At 40.9% G+C, this 17483-nt stretch overlaps 1 protein-coding gene across 1 annotated transcript in view; it reads right to left on the bottom strand.

The window, feature by feature from the left end:
• Tgfbr3 (transforming growth factor beta receptor 3) overlaps positions 1-17483 on the bottom strand; it is a 170606-nt gene that overhangs the window by 134927 nt on the left and 18196 nt on the right. The window lies entirely within an intron of this gene.

Raw genomic sequence — 17483 nt, 5'->3', positions numbered from 1 at the left:
AAAAAAGAAAATTCAGCTGTTTTACTTGTTAACTAATCTGCATTTAAACTTCTCACAGTGTACTCCTCATTTGTGAGTAGTGGAACACCCTAGAAATGAATGCCATACCCTCTAAAGAAGTGACCCTGAAACACAACTAGTTCCCCAAGATGAAAAGAACTTTGCAACTACTAAGTCACCTGTCCATATTGGGGGGGGGGGGCGGGGGGGGGGGGGAGACTCACTGCCCTCTCAATTTGTGTAAGGATTTCTAAATTTGCTAAGGTTATTTTAGCTTTTCTCCAATTTCATTCCAATAAAATAACCACATCTGACTGTAATAATAAGTCTTTTTTTGGTGGGGCAGGACAGGGGCTTGAACTCATATTCTCACTTATCTTTTTTGCTCAAGGCTGGTGCTCTTACCACTTAAAACACAGCTCTAATTCTGGCTTTTGCTGGCTAATTGGGAGTAAAGTCTCACAGGATTTTCTTGCCTAGATTGGCTTTGAACCTCAGATCTTTGCCTCCTGTGTAGCTAGGATTACAGTTGGAGCCACAAGCACCCAGCTCAACAGAAATGTTCTTTTCTTTTTTTTTTAGTCAGTCGTGGGGCTTGAACTCTGGACCTGGGTGCTGCCCCTCAGCTCTTTAGCTCAAGGCAAGCGCTCTATCACTTGAGCCATAGCACCATTTCCAGTTTTCTAGTGCTTTATTGGAGATAAAGAGTCTCACAGACTTTCCTGCCAGAGCTGGCTTTGAACCGTGATCCTCAGATCTCAGCCTCCTGAGTAGCTAGGATTACAGGCCCAGTAGGAATAATGTTCTTATCCACAGAGGTAGTATGTATGTTCCTTATAACACCCTTGAGTTATATATGGTCTCCCTGTTTTTTCTTCTTGCTGTATGGGAGTGGAACCAGGGGCCTCGTACCATGCAGTTTACCACTTTAGCTATGTCCTCGGCCATATGGATCACTTTTTACAGATATTAAAAATAAATAAACCCTGCAGCTGTGTAATATAAGTAACACACTCAAAATCATAGTTCTGACAGAGCCAAGTCAGGCTTCAAAAGCAAGAGAAGACCCTGAATTACAAAGCAGACCAAGACTTCAAGATTCCCAAATCAAAGGGTGTTTCTTCCAGAGAAAATGGCAAGTCAATATAACCCAAGCAGTACCCCCAATGAGCCCTGCCTGGATATATGTTCTCATTACAAAGAAAGCTCAGCCACCAGCATTTTAAAGTGATACAAACTCCAAAACAAAAGGCAAGCTCATGTTTCCTTAATGATCTCAAAATTCTCGGCTTGTCATTTTACTCTGACCTATATTTTCTACAATGTCAGGCAATCTTTGCAAATTCCCTAGGAAAATGTTTAAAGCTTCCAGGAAAAGGAACTATTTGGACACTTTACGTTGGAATTCTGGCCACATTCTTTTTTCTTCTACACTGTAATGTTTTGATGGCTTTACAGCAAACTTGCTTCTTTAACACTGAGGCAAGCTAAGCTCATGTAACACATTGTCTCCACTGCAGTTGGAAGCTACTATCCAATAGAGCTTATTTAAAAACCTAGTTCTCATGGGATGGCATATTCCTAACTCCTGATAAAATTAGCAACTTTTCCTCTCTAGAAAACCTCACTTATCAAGAGAGAAAGGGGACCTTTTTTTCCCCTGAATGAATCTAACAGGTGCAAATAATTAGACACGTCTCCTGATCAAAGTTTAGGACTGAAGAATGGATTATGACATGCAGGAGAAGAGAGTGTTTATTTTCTTGTGTCAATCTGAAGATATATCTACATTTTGAGAATAGGTCAATCTTGACTTTTATCATTTGAACATTGTATGTCAATGTTCTTGGGGCTGCTAGAGAAAGGACAATGAACAAGATAACCTCCAATGCAACCTCACCTCTACTTCTATGGAGCTTCTGTCCTAAGCAGGTGAAAATAAACATGACTGCAAGGTTGAATTGTTAAAGCCAAAGAAGTCTAATGGTATAACTTAAATACGAACACTTGGTTCACCACCTAACTGGTGGTGCTATTCTAGGATGTTCTGAAAACTTTAGGAGGTGGAATCTAGCTGAAGGAAGTAGATTACTAGGGGGACAGGAGTGTCAGCCCCACCCTGCCTCCTTTACTGCTTCCTGTCCTCCATGAGATGAATAACTTCTACCACCATGATGTTTTACCTGAGTGTGTAAACCCAAGCCATCATGGAGGCAACCCTCTGAATCTATGAGGCAAAGTAATTCTTTACTCATTCTATTTGCCTTTCTCAGGTATTTGTCACAGAAAGGGTAAGATGAATACATTCCACCTCCAGGGAAAGATGCATAGAGCAGAGAATAGGCCCTCTCTGGCACACTGCCTTATCACAGGCTCCAGGGGACAAATCTCAATGTCATTTGTGTTTCCAAACTCAGCTGGAACTAAGAATTGCAAACCTTGCTACTTTTGTCCAACAGGGAGCAAAGCCCTTAGAGGCTCCCTCAATTTTGACAGAAGTCTTCTAGTCACTTTTACACAACTCAATTGTCTAGGACACACTTGTGCACTGCCAACATTCGGGTGGTTTACACCTGTCAGCTAAATTCTAGGTCATTTTTCAAGGCAGAACTACAGGTTAGGAGTGGAGGTGAACTGCAACACAGCCAAAGAATTTCCTGAGTCAGAGATTTTTCGTTGTTGTTTTTTTTTTAACTTAGGCAAAGACTGGGGACTCAGTCAACAGGATATTAGAAAGATGATTTGTCTATTAGGCTGAGATGGCTCAGATAATCTCTAAAGATTCTTTAAATGCCAACATACCACTACAACTCTACTGAAGACCCTTATGAATATAAAAATCTTCCAGATGTAACTTCTCCTGAAACATTACTAGAAGATAATGTTGTGAATGAATAAAAATTCAGGTGCAATGAAGAAAGAGACAACCTAAAACATGCCACACATTAACTCAGCGGAAACTGTAAAAGCACAAATAGTGAGGGTCCAATAAGTCCAGGTAGGGCTTTGAACACTTAATACACAGTACTATCTCATTAAATCTTCAAGCCAATGCACTGAGATGGGCACTGTTGTTATCCCCACTTTATGGAGGGGAACTGAAGCAAATGGCAGTTACATAACTACTCAGTTGCAGGGCTGGGCTACGTCTGTAAGCATCTTGCTCTCACATCAGGGCTCCAGTACTATGTTCCACTAAGCATTTTCCTCTTAGATTGAGTTACATAAGCATCATTTTTTAAAAATCCTAAGCTGGGTGCTGGGGGCTCCTGCCTGTAATCCTAGCTACTCAGGAGGCTGAACTCTGAGGATCACAGATTGAAGCCAGCCCAGGTAGGAAAGCCCATGAGACTCTTTTCTCCAGTAACTACTCAGAAAAAGCCGGAAATGGCACTGTAGCTCAAGTGGTAGAGTGCTAGCCTTGAGCAAAAGAAGCGCAGGGATAACATGCCCAGACCCAGAGTTCAAGCCCCAAGACAGGCAAAAAAAAAAAAAAAAAAAATCCTATACTCAACTTACGTAACTGTAACCCCTCTGTACATCATCTTTATATGACAATTAAAAAATACATTCTAAAACATAAAGATGTAAGATGACCACCCATTCTAGATACAATAAGACATCCTAAACTTACTTTACTATAATTTACTAAATTGTAGCTCTTGGAAAACTTGAAATCCATTTCCAAACCAAAGGCCCAAGAAGTAGCTTAAACCCTGCAATAATCTGGCTCAAAAATCAGTTGCAACATTTTCCTCTGACAGTATAACAAACTCATGCCACATCAGATATTTATATTTAGGCTAAATATCAGAGATGCCCAAATGGTGATTATGACAGAGCTGGCCCTCAGCTGTGGCAGTTTCCATTATAAAACTCACTTTATGGGAAGCTTGGATTCTGTTTTAAAACTGACTTGGAGTGCTGCTTAATAAGACAATATACCTTGGCTCCCCTCTCTTTGTTCCTTCATTTAAAAAACTAACTTATTAAGTTGGGGACTAGTTTAGTGCCAGAGCATATGCCTAAAATGTGAGGCCTCAGGTTCCATTACCAGCACTGAAAAAGAAAATAGAACTCTTCTTCCATTTAAACTACAAGAGAAAAATGTTAGTCCATATGTAGGAGTCTTAATATATCAAAGCTGCATTATAAAATATTCTGTGCCTATAAATATGAATGACTTCTAAATAATAATAACTCCTAGTTATCAACTGTTTAAAAAATACAAAAATACTTAACTTCATGAAGATGAAATATAAGTATATAACGGCTACATGAGCTGAGTTTGCTTCAGCTCAGATGTCAGTGCTATGTTAAAAACTCACTAGCTGTTGAATCATGCCAGTAATGCTAGCTACTCAGAAGGCTGAGATGTGAGGATGAAAGTTCAAAGCCAGCCCAGTCAGGAAAATTCATGCAACTCTAATCTCTAATTAATCAGCAAAAAGCCAGAACTGGAAGGAAGTGTGGTTCAAGTGGTAGAACTCTAACCTTGAGCATTAAAAAAAAAAGTGGCTGAAAGCTTAAGGCTCTAAGTTCAAGCCCCAGTAGAACAACAAAAGAAAAAGAAAGAAAGAAAGAGAAAGAGAGAGAGAGAGAGAGAGAGAGAGAAAAGAGCCATTAATCCAGCTGAGGCAGAAAGATCACAAGTTCAAGGCTAGCTTGGACAATGTGTTAAGACCTCACCTCAAACCCAAAATGAAAGAGTCCATTAACAACTTTAGAAGACTTAGAAGAAAAAGATTTATGTATAACATAAATATTTACATGGAAGAATTTCATACACACACACACACACACACACATACACACACTACTGTGGCAAAAAAAATCTAGAAATCAAGTGCTTTTGTAATATATATGTGTTGACAAAAAGCAGCAATATTCTCAAAACAAAGGTCCAAATAACAGCAAAGATCCAATAATAATTAAAATATCTATTTTTGTAAGGAAACTGTGAAGGAAACCATTTCACTGGCCCTAAAGGTCAGAGCCAGGGCCTCTCAACTAGGATGATATTGACCCTTTTTCTCTTCTAACCTTGCACACACCATGGTCAGGAGATTGCTACATTTTTCTGTACAACCCATCATGGCAAGACAGCCATTTGAGCTGTGAAAACTTTGGAGGGGAAAGGAGGGCATCCTATGAGCCAACTTGATCTCTCTGCCATTTGAGTAATCTGACATACAGAGGCTCAGTAATTTTTTTTTTACCCTGGGGCAAAGGCACCTTTTGGGAAATTCTTCATTCAATTTCCATTGGGATCCAAAGAAAAAAATCTCTACTGCTAAAGTTTTCTGTATTGGTCAGAAAGCAAAACTCGAATCAAAGTGGTCTTAAGATCCTTTTCAGCTTTAAAATTACTAAGAATGCCAGGCACAGTGGCTTGTGTCTATAATCTCAACTCAGCTATGTCAGGGGCAGAAGTAGTAGAATCATGGTCTAGGCTGGCCCAAAGCAAAAGTACAAGAGCCTGTCTAAAAAATAAAGCAATAAGAAAACTGGGGAAATGGGTCAAGTAGTAGAGCACCTGCTTAGCAAGCATAAGACCATGAGTTCCAACCCCAGTATCACCAATAAGTGGAGATAGATAGATAGATAGATAGATAGATAGATAGATAGATAGATAGATAGATAGATAGATAGATAGATAGATAGATGGATAGATAGATAGATAGATAGATAGATATGGAGATATATTTTAAAAAGCTGGCTGGGCATGGTGATGAATTATGGTAATACCAGCTCCTCAAGAAAGGATTACTTGATCCCAATACTTCAATGACCCCCTGAGCAACATAGCAAGGCCTGTGTCAAAAAAAAAAAAATCACCACTCCAAAGACACTTGTTTATGTGTTTTATGTATCAATAGAAATTAAAGCTAAGAAATTCTTGAAGTATTCATTAATCCATTCAAAATCAACAATCATCACCTCCCCCCCCCCCAAAGAAAAAAAACTCATCGCATGGTAACATAAACAGTGTGGCACCTCTCATGAAAAATAACTATTTTCTGAAACACAGCATAATTTACTGAGAGGAGCAGTGCTGTTTTACATCCTTACAAATCTCTTTAATGTCTGGCTTAACAAAAGACAGCTGGGTTTTCAGATCTACTTCTGTATTCAATTTGTTAAGAGACATTGTTCTGGTTGAAGGACACCAAGAAATTTGGCCTCACACAGACACAGTTGTCCCTAGGTATCTTCTGGTGATTGATTCCAGGACTGCTTGGATACCAAAATCTGTGGATTCTCAAGCCCTTTATATAGAACCTATGTACCTTTTCTCAGATACTTTAAATTATCTCTATTACTTATAATGTCTAACAATGCAACCGCTTCGTAAGAAGGAAAAGGTATGTACATGTTCAGTAAAACTACAATTTTTTTGAGCATTTTAGATATTAGGCATGATTCCTCAGAGATGATAGATATGGAGAGCTGTAAGCAATTGGAAAGAACAAGTCTTAATAATCTATATCTGTAGCTATTTTCTCTTTATTTTTTTTTTATTGTTGTTGTTGTTGGTTATAGGGCTTGAAATCAGGGCCCAGGCTCTGTCCCTGAGCTTTTTTGCTTAAGACCAGCACTCTACCACTATAAGCCACAGCACCACTTCTGCTTTTTTGGTGGTTAATTGAAGATAGGAGTCTCACAGATTGTCCTACCTGGGTTGGCTCTGAACCATGATTTTCAGATCTCATCCTCCTGAGGAGCTAGATTATAGGCATGAGCCCCAATACCTGACTATTTCCTCTTTAATATTATGGTACAACAGCATAACTAAACTATGTTGAAAATGAACTATACAACTTGTGAGTGGGGGATGTGAGGGAAAAACTGGAAATGAGGGAAAGAATGATATTGTCCAAAAAGAAATGTACTTATTACTTGACTTATGAAACTGTAACCCCTTTGTTCATCACTTTTTTTGGGGGGGGGTCCAGTCATGGGGCCTGAACTCTGGGCCTGGGCGCTGTCCCTCAGCTCTTCAAGCTCAAGGCTCGCACTCTACCACTTGAGCCACAGCGCCACTTCCGGCTTTTTTTCTTTTTGCTTATGTGGTGCTGAGGAATCAAACCCAGGGCCTCATGCATGCAAGGCAAGCACTCTACTACTGAGCCACCTTCCCAGCCCTGTTCATCACTTTTGTAATAATAAAAAGTCATATTAAAAAAGATATGCTATGTCTCAATTCAATGAACAGTTTCTTCTTGAAGTTTGTTAAATATACAGCATCTAAATAAATAAATTCTCCACAGCATAGGACACTTAAAATTCTTTACTTTCTCCCAAAACACGGAATGATTTCAATTTTTTTTAATGATTAACTTAAAGAGAGGCTTCTGGAGCCGGGTGCTGGTAGTTCATGCCTATAATCCTAGCTACTCAGGAGGCTGAGATCTGAGGATCATGGTTCAAAGCCAACCCCGGGCAGGAAAGTCCATGAGACTCTCATCTCCAATAAACCCCTAGAAAACTGGATGTGGCGCTGTGGCTGAAGTGGTAGAGTGCTTGCCTTGAGCTGAAGAGTACAGGGACAGTGCCCAGGCAGACTGACAAAAAAAAAAAAGAGAGAGAGAGAGGCTTCTGGAAGAACAGTATTCTACGGGTACTAAGTCCTACCCAATGTATAGTACTCTGGATTTCATGCCTTGCCAAGAGTATGCTATCTCTGTGGCATCCTTGTCAATAATACATAACTTAAAGATTAGCCATGAGACAATATCAGACAAACCCCTGGAAACAGACCTGGAACAGAGAAAGAACATTAGAAAAGCTAGAAACTCTAAATGCATTCGATATTTTAGTTAGTAATTCTGTACCAAGATTAATTTCTCAGTTTTGATCATTTTCTCCATGGCTATAATGTAAGGCAAGGAGCTTAAGTGATAAAGAGAAAAAAACGCTTATTCATGGAATAAGCCATCAATAAAAGAAAATTTTTCTTTTCTTTTTCTTTTTTTTTTTTTGTTGGTCGTGGGGCTTGAACTCTGGGCCTGGGTGCTGTCCCTGCGCTCTTCTGCTCAAAGAAGCACTCTACCGCTTGAGCCACAGTACCACTTCTAGTTTTCTAGTGATTAATTGGAGATAAAGAGTCTCATGGACTTTTCTGCCCAGGCTGGCTTTGAACCATGATCCTCAAATCTCAGCTTCCTCTGTAGCTAGGATTATAGGCCTGAGCTACCGGCGCCCGGCTAAATTAAAGTTTTTCAAAAACAAATTGCTCTACCTTATATTCTCAGAATGTCAAATCCTTTGCCCCTACATGATTTTGTATCATCATGCAGTGGCCACTGGGAAAACAAAAACATTGAGTTACAAAAATATAACAAATAAGACGTTTCATTGTACAATATCAAAAACCACATCTGTGAGTAGTATCACCATTGATCTCATCAGAAAAGCATTTCACTAACTGAGAAACTGCCAGAGTCATGCTGATGGAGAAAACGGTTTCCAAAAGTTTCATTTATTTTGAAAAAACAAGATTTTTTTTTAAATCACTGGCAACAAATTCAGTCAGATGTTTTTCTTGAAGTAATGGGTTCACTTTGTACTTTGTCAAAAGGAAAAAAAAGCCTGCCAAAAACCAAATTTAACATAGCCATATAGCCATTATGTGTCTGTCCACTTTTCCTTCAAGTAAAATGGCACTCCACGAAACACAGGTTCAGCATACAATTCAAAAACCACACATGTACCTTTCCTCAAGACAATCACCATATTAATAGAAAAGTGCTTTATACAAAATATAAACAGACATGGACTTTGGGGACATTTACAGCTTCAATAAGGACATTCCTAATGAAACTGTCAATTGTGTTACTGCAACTATGTGGCAGGAAAGCTCATTCCTGATTCCTGCTGCTGAGGCCAGCACTCATCCATCCAACAGCTCTTCAGTGCAAGGCTGGCACAACAAAAATGACAGCTGAACATTGCTACAAGGATGGTTTGACCTCACATCCATGAAAAAGTTTCAGTTTCTGGACCAAAATTTGAAGAACTACTGGTTTAGAGTTCATCTGTGACTTTAATATGTCAAGATCAATCTTGACATTATGACAAAAAAAACTGCTTTTCTTAAATAAATACAAGTAAGACAGTATAACACAGTCATTGCTCACCTTGATAAAGTCCTCAGATGTTACTCACACTTGAAGGGTAAAATCTAAACAAACAGAAAAACCTTTCATTACAAATTCCAAAAGAAGCCTCATTTAAATGCCTGTGTTCCAGCAAAAATTTTGGTGGAAAAATTCAAGGACTTGACAACATACCATTCTGGGCTCTGCAACTGACTGTTTCTGACTCTTAACTATTAATCCAAATGAACAAGGATGTCCATTTCACTACCGTAAAGAAATGCTATGACTGTCTCCCGCTCAACATTAGTCCTGAGCATATAAAATATGTTCAATCAAAGAACATATTCCTTGTAGTACACACTGAGCCTTGAGCAACTTAGAGCAAAACCATTGGGCCAATAAGTTACTGAAGCCACTGACCTTAGCCACCTGTGACAAAGGAGGCACACCTGAGAGGAACATAGGATGCATCGATTCTCATTATTAATGAAGAGTAGTTTTAAGAATTAGAGCTCTGAAATAGGTTCTTGAACCAAAGTCTAAGAAACAGATGTGTCTAAGAAAGAAATATATATAAATAAATATAAATAGTGCTCATATTTGTAAGCACCAAAAAAAAAAAAAAAACAGTAACAATCAACTACTAAGAACTAGAAGTGTAACAGTGGTAAAGAAAATGCTTAGCATGAGTGAAGCCCTAGGTTTAATCCCCAGCACACCATACCCCCCCCCACACACACATGTGCATACACAAAATCATAATCATTTATTAATTCAGAGTTTTTGCTACCAAGTTTGAAAATACCTTTCATGATCCCTCATGGCACTGAGAGTTTCAATCTTATCAACTCTGTCAAGTTGGCTGGGGGTTGTCTCTAGAGCAGAGTTACAAGTTCAAAGCTAGCACTGCAGGCCTGCTGGCTGAGGCTGCCCAGGGTTTCAGGACAGCCAGCCTCACATAGAATAAACATGGAGGCCGCTGTGTGCTCAGGAATAAATTCCTCCTCCAGCACTCACTCCCGGAAGGAACTCACTTTGTGTTTTCCCAATAGATTCCAGATTGAGTAATAAACAGAAGTAACAGATTTTTGTTGGGCCTCTCTTAAGGTCAGAAAGATCTGACAATATCACAGCGCCTCAGTGCAGTCCTCTGAAATTTTTCATTAGCATTCTTTTCTTCTGAATCATGTTAATAAAGTGAGATTTGGTCTGGGGTTTGTCCATAACTACTTACGGACGGGGAGTGGAGGGAACGAATGCTGGAGCCTGTGGGTGGGAGGCAGGCCCAGACTCAGGACTTGGAATATTCTACATGGATGTTTTCAAATAGCTTTCTTATTTATGTAACACTTGACAGACATTTAGATAAGTCTGACACTCTCTTCTATTTTTTCCTTCTTCAATTGTCCATATTGCCCTTAGCATCAAGAGAAACTAGCGCTTGACTTAAATTCAAATCTCCTTCATTTCAAGGCACAGAGATTGACACTATTTTTCCACAATTCCAGGCTGAGCTAATCCTCAATACTATTACCCCATAAAATACATCAAATGTAACAAAATAATGCAAGGTTGTGCTTCCCTTTTATGCAGATCTTATGTCCTGAACTTCAACTTCTGTGTGCTTGATTTCAAACTAAGATTTTTTTTAATCATTTTTCTATATCCAAATATTTCAATGAATTTAGTATATGCTACCAAAATAAGCTGAGCAAACACACTCTACAATACAGTATACATACTTTAAAATAATGGAGATATTTTAAATGCTTTAGGGAGCCAGTGCCGGTGGCTTAGGCCTGTAATACTAGCTACTCAGGAGGCTGAGACCTGAAGATCACAGTTTGATGCCTGCATGGCTAGAAAAGTCTGTGAGACTCTTAACCAGCAAAAAGCCAGAAGTGGCAGAGTGCCAGCCATGAGTGAAAAAGCTAAAGGACAGCACCCAGGCCCTGAATTCAAGCCCCAATACTGACCTAGGAACACACACACACACACACACACACACACACACACACACGCTTTGGAAGACTGAGATCAGATTGAGAAAGTACAGAGGTTGATTTTTGGAGGGATTTCCAAAATAAGGATTTATAATAAATTAAAGCTCTTTTTAATAACCGTTTACCAAATGTAGTAGCAGTTGAGGGGGAAAAAAATCACTTTTTGCTCCTGGCCCACCTAGGCACAAGGAACTCTTTTTTTGTTTTTTTCCAGGTCCTGGGGCTTGAACTCAGGTCTAGTGCTCTACCACTTGAGCCACAGTGCCACTTTCAACTTTTTCTGAGTAGTTTCTTGAAGATAAGAGTCTCATAGACTTTTTTGCCCTGCCTGGTCTCAAACTGCAACCTTCAGATCTCAGCTTCCTGAGCAGCTAGGATTACAGGCATGACCAACTGATGCCTGGCTCCTTTTTATTTTAAGAGGAAAAAAAAATAAAAGTAAAAGCCTTTTAGAGGCCTGATGCTGGTGCTTTGACATTTAACACTTCAAACCTTAATTCTTTCACAATAAACTAGACCTCTCTCCTCTCTAAGATGGGGCCCTTGGGATGTATTTATTTAGCTAATGAACATTAAGTGGTTGTGTTTCTCTTACAGGAAAAAAAAATACCACACAAAATGTCCTGAAGTTGCGCTTCAGGCTCTCTAAGTCTGCAGGGATCCACTCTATTCTATCAGCCCAGAGCCTGGAGCAATAAACTAGCATTTTAGAGAATAATAGGGCAAAGCAACCCCCCTCTTGGCCCAATTCCAAAAGTCAATTGAACCCCGTGAGGTCCACGCTAATCTCCATACAAACACTCTGCCAACTTTCTCCTACAGGCATTAGGTTTTTTAGCAAGGGCTTTACAAATAATCTAACACAATTAATTAGTGCTTTTGAATTCACCCCTATCATTAATGAAACTCTGCCAGATAGCCTTTGATAGCAGATTCTAGAGCTAATTAAGTTTGGCAGGCACAGAAGATGTAAAATTCCCCAGCGCCTGCCTGCCAGGCCCCAGGCTGAGACCAAGCCAGTGGCAGGCAGAGGAGCGGTCCTTGCAGCTGATCCTGGGCTGGTGAAGATGGTAGACTGCAGAATCAAGGCCCAGAAATGTCCTCTAATATACCACACCCTGGTTGGACACTGGTGGCTCACGCCTGTAATCCAAACTACTCAGAAGGCTGAGGTCTAAGAATTGTGGTTCAAAACCCATCCCAGTAGAAAAGTCTGTGAGACTCCTATCTCCAATGAACCACCAAAAAGCTGGAAGCAGAGCTGTAGCTCAAGTAGTAGAGTGCCAGCCTTGAATGAAAAGCTAAGGGAGAGTGCCCAGACTCTGAGTTCAAGCCCCAGTACAGGACAAAATAAGACTCTCAAATTACACAATCCCTCTAAGGACATTTGTTTTATTCTAATGAGTAGAAACTGTTTGGTATTTCTTCTCATTCACATCTCCTACCCCACAAAAAAGAATTAAAAAAAAAAAAAAAAGATGTAGCCAGGTGCCTAGGCTCACACCTAAAATCCTAGCTACTCAAGAGGCTCAGGATTACAGTTCAAAGCCAGTCCGGGCAGAAAAGTCCTCATGAAACTCTTATCTCCAATAAACCACCAGAAAATCAGAAATGGCGCTGTGGTTCAAAGTAATAGAGTACTATCCTTGAGCAAAAGAGCTCAAGGACAGTACCCAGGCTATGAGTTCAAGTCACAACAACAACACAAAAAAAAAAACCAAAAAAGATATGCAGTTTTCCATATATCTGTATCTAAATATATTGTACCATAATAAATCTCATTCCAAATTTCCTTCTTACCATTAAAGAGTCAGGCGTGTTCCAAGATCATTCATTCTCATGACCTCAGTCATGTGGGGAATCTTTCTATTTTTCAGTATCTTATGCCACACGGGACTCCAGACTATTCCACATGTGTGGCCAACAAGATAAACATATTTTGGGGCAGCCTGGGGAGCAGGGGAGAGAAGAAGCTAGCAGGGGGCAATAAGAAGAAATATTGTTGCATTTTTTATGGAATGTTCCACCACCTGGGGCTTGGGGCCGAGCCCTAGGTTGTACTTAGTTGCTTGAGGTCCCTGGGCTGACAGGCATGAGATCTGACAAGCAACTAAGGAAATCTTTTAAATGATCCAACAGCAAATACATAAATTCATTTATTTTAAAATCCAACTTCTCGGGTACAGCAGTTAAATTTTCTTATTGTCTCATCTAAATTTATAAACAAATGTGGTGGGTTTTTTTCCTTTCTAAAAATCATGTCAATTTTTAAGTTTGAGCCAAGAGTCTCCTTATAGAAATGAAGTAGGAAGTCAGCAAGGAGACCAGAGGAACAGTTCAAAACTAGAAACGTGGCCTGTCCCATCGCTACACCTGCCACTTGGTAGGTTACTCAAAGTTTATTGACAAGATTAAAGGTTTGGGGAGGAGCTGAAGTCTAAGGATCATGGTTCAAAGCCAGCCTGGGCAGGAAATTTGTGAAACTTTTATCTTCAGTTAACTATAAAAAGGCCAGAGGTGGAGCTGTGGCTTAAGTGGGAGATCAGAAACAACATCCAGGCCCTGACTTCAAGCCCCAGGACTGTTGCAAGCGCGCATGCGCGCGCACACACACACACACACACACACACACACACACACACACACACACACACACACACACCAGCGCGCATGCACACACACACACACACACACACCAGCGCGCACGCACACACACACACACACACACACACACACACACACACACACACACACACACCTTCTAAGTGTTTCAAATCCTTTCAGGCAGCACAAAAGAAAGCATGAACTCTGGAGTCGCTGCCTCTCTGCTCCTTTCTTTCTCATTATAGGGCTGTACATTGATGTCCGATGCTTTAACCTTTTCTTTCTCACCCTCTACCACATTTATTCCACTTATATAACCTTCTATCACTTGCTCTCAATCTAGAAATGATGAAAATAACACCTGCCTTCCCAAGACGGTTGGGAGGACCAAATGAAATAATAGGCAGAAAAAGCATTTTGAAACTAATTACACTATGATCAGATTATCGGCGTAGGCTCTTTCCCAAGGTTGCCGGCTTGTCCCTTTCCACTTAGCCATTTGTCCCATTACTTAGCCACTATCTTGGCTCACTGTCCCCTGAACACACAAGACTTCAGAGATTTCTTAACAGGAAAGCAACTCAAACTATACCTAGACCTATGGCCTATACCTGGAATTGCAGGAAATTCAGAAGAGATGAGAAAACGGTCTGCTCAATAGCCCTGTGTGCTCAGATTGTAGGCCAGCTCCTGGCAGGGCGCACATGGGGCCTGCCCAGAGACCTAGGCGTCCTATGCAGTCTCTGGCATGGATGCCCAAGGCATTTTTTCTGCAGAACTCACCTCGGCAGACCTTCAGTAACCTGGCACAGGGGCCGGAGGGACACAGCCAAGACTCCCTTCCAACCCAACTGACTTCCCTGAGTTTTCCTTTCATGCTACTTTTTCTCATTATAAAGACTCCTGGAAACACAGCCCTGCCTGACCCCAGCCAAGCCTCAGAGGCAGCAGCTAAGATTTTTTAAAGATGTGTAGAACCATCCTTCAAGTGAAAACTGAGTGAGTCTGACAACTGCAAGAGCAAACGTTTATTTTTCTAAACGTCCTTCTTTCCTTGCATTCGAGGGTCACAGGATCTAAGATGGTGCCAGCAGGCAGCACAAGGCACAAAACCCTTCCCGTGCTACCCAACAGCCAAGGACCACAGAAGGGAGGAAGAGGATGGCTGCCTTCTGCCTGCCTTCATCCTCCCTGACAAAGGGAGAAGGAAAGAATCACTTTCATGAACAACCCAGCCCACCCATTGGGTCACAACCTGTAGGATCCTGGGGTTCTATATGTGTTACACTATGCTTGCCTCCTGGCCATTTATCAATAAGAGGCCTTTCACCACCACCATCTCCCTAAGTGTGTGTGTGTAAGCACACACTGGTACTAGGGCTTGAACTCAGGGCCTCACACTCTAGCTTGACTTTTTCTCCAGGCTGGGGCTCTACCCCTTGAGCCACACCTCTACTTCCAGCTTTTTGTTGGCTCATTGGAGATAGTTTTCTAGACTTTCCTGCCAGAGCTAGCTTTGAACCACAATCCTCAGATCTCAACCTCCTGAGTAGCTAGGATTATAGATAAGGTTTTTAAAAACATTTTTCCCCTAGGGCTGGGAAGGTGGCTCAGTGGTAGAGCACTTGCCTTGCATGCATGAGGCCCTGGGTTTGATTCCTCAGCACCACATAAGCAAAAAGAAAAAAGCCAGAAGTGGTGGTGTGGCTCAAGTGGTACAGCGCTAGCCTTGAGCTGAAGAGCTGAGGGACAGTGCCCAGGCCCAGAGTTCAGGCCCCACGACTGGACCAAAAAAAAAAACAAAAAAAAACATTTTTTCCCCTAGTATTTGTACTGCCCTTATGGAGGACTGATCTTCGGAGGCCTTTAATTCTCCTCTCCAGGGGGCTGGTAGCTTTAATATGGTGTCTTGAAGGCCTAAGAGGTCTACACAAAGTTTTCCAAGGGCACTCGCTATGGGATACCAAAGAACAACCAAATGGAATATATCAGACCCATAAATGGAATGTGATTTGGGTTAAGCAATTTGAATGAGAAAACTTAAATCAAATTCCGTTTGTCAGTCAGTAATATTAGGTACTGAGGCTACTGCTCATTGACAGAGCACTTGCCTAGTGTGCTCAAGGCCCTGAATTCAATCCTCAGCACTACAAAAAATTAATAGTATTAATAGTAATAGATAAATATGAAAGCTCAAAAAAGCTTTGAATCTGCGCAAGTATTTATGTACAACTATACACACACATACATACACATATATATACAGGGGGGTATATATATATATATATATCCCCCTCCCCCCCTCACCCCCCCTTCCCCCCCGGCTCATGGCTTGAAAGAGAAAGGTCTTAAGCAAAACTGACTCACCATCAATAGCATCAAAGCTATAGAGAGTCATCAAACTCACCACTTTCCCACCAAGTTCCTTCTTCTCCCTTTCTGTTTTTCAGCTGAACCCAGGCACTAATGAGAGCTGAAGGCCTCCCTTCCACCCAGGTGTGATTAGATACCTTACCATCATACCCACAAATTTCCATCAAGCTCACCCTCTCTCTTTCCCTCCCCTCTCCTTTTTAATTAAGATTTGTTTTAATGTACAGACAAAAAAGGCAAATTACTTCAATAATGAGACAAAATGAAAGTGCTGACACAGTGCTATAGAGAAAATGGGCAGTTCAAGTTCACACGTTGGCATTCAAAAACAAAAACCGCCAAAAAACCAAAGTTAGCAAGTTTCTTGATCAAAATTATCTGCAATTGGGGTAGGGAGAAAACTGGCATTCCACTGTCCAGTCACACCAAGCAGTTTCTTTTGGGGGTCCCTCATTCTGTCTATGTCTTCACACAGCCCCTGGCCTGAGCCTACAGGAGGGAGCCGTCGTGGTGGGATCATTTTTCAATATGACACATCCCTTAAGGGCAGAGCTGTAAACTCTGGCTCTTCTGTCTCCCAGCTCGGTAACACTGAATAAACTGCCTAATCTAACCAGATCTCATTTTATCACCTATAAAATGGCAAAATAATTATACTCCACTCAGAGTCCTGATTATGTGAACTATTAAGAAGAATATCCTTTCTTGGTTTTATAATCTATAATTATGTAGCCCAGTAGCTGCCTGCTGTACACACTCAATAAATGGTAATTATTTAGGTCAATAGCGGAAGCAAAGAGCCTGCCAGACTCCAGAACTGATCCAACACACCACTCTTAGGTATCTCCTTATAGAAGAGACACAAAGCAGATTATAGCAAGCCAAAAAAAAAAAAAAAGGAGTAAACCCATTCCCAAGCATATCAAGCAACCGCAACACAGAACACTAAGGCATTGGTGTGCAGATCTGATACTATTACTTATCAACCATACTCCAAACTAGTCATTCGATTCTTCACAGCCCTCGTCTCACAATCTGATGTCCTCTAGGAAGCACAAGGCATTTAGCCACTTTTCTTGGTTTACTTTACTTTTTCCAGTGCTGTGGATGCAGCCCAGAGGCCTCATGGTGCTAGACATGTGTCCTACCACTAAGCTCCTTCCTCTACTTTTTAAAAAGCTACATATTGGAAGTGATGCTCTGGCTCAAGTGATAGAGCACTTGCCTTGAGTTGAAGAGCTGAGGGACAGTGCCCAGGCCCAGAGTTCAAGCCCCACGACCAATCAATAAATAAATGAATAAATAAATAAATAAATAAATGCTACATATTACATATCTGAGGTGGGAGCTGGTGGCTCACATCTGTATTCCTAGCTATTCTGGAGGCTGAGAGCTAAGGATC

The sequence above is a fragment of the Dipodomys spectabilis genome, unplaced genomic scaffold, assembly GCF_019054845.1.
Source record: "Dipodomys spectabilis isolate Male_0828 unplaced genomic scaffold, ASM1905484v1 ptg000002l, whole genome shotgun sequence".
Classification (NCBI taxonomy): Eukaryota; Metazoa; Chordata; class Mammalia; order Rodentia; family Heteromyidae; genus Dipodomys; species Dipodomys spectabilis.
Note: the sequence above shows the minus strand (reverse complement) of the source record. Positions and strands in the feature narration are given on the sequence as shown.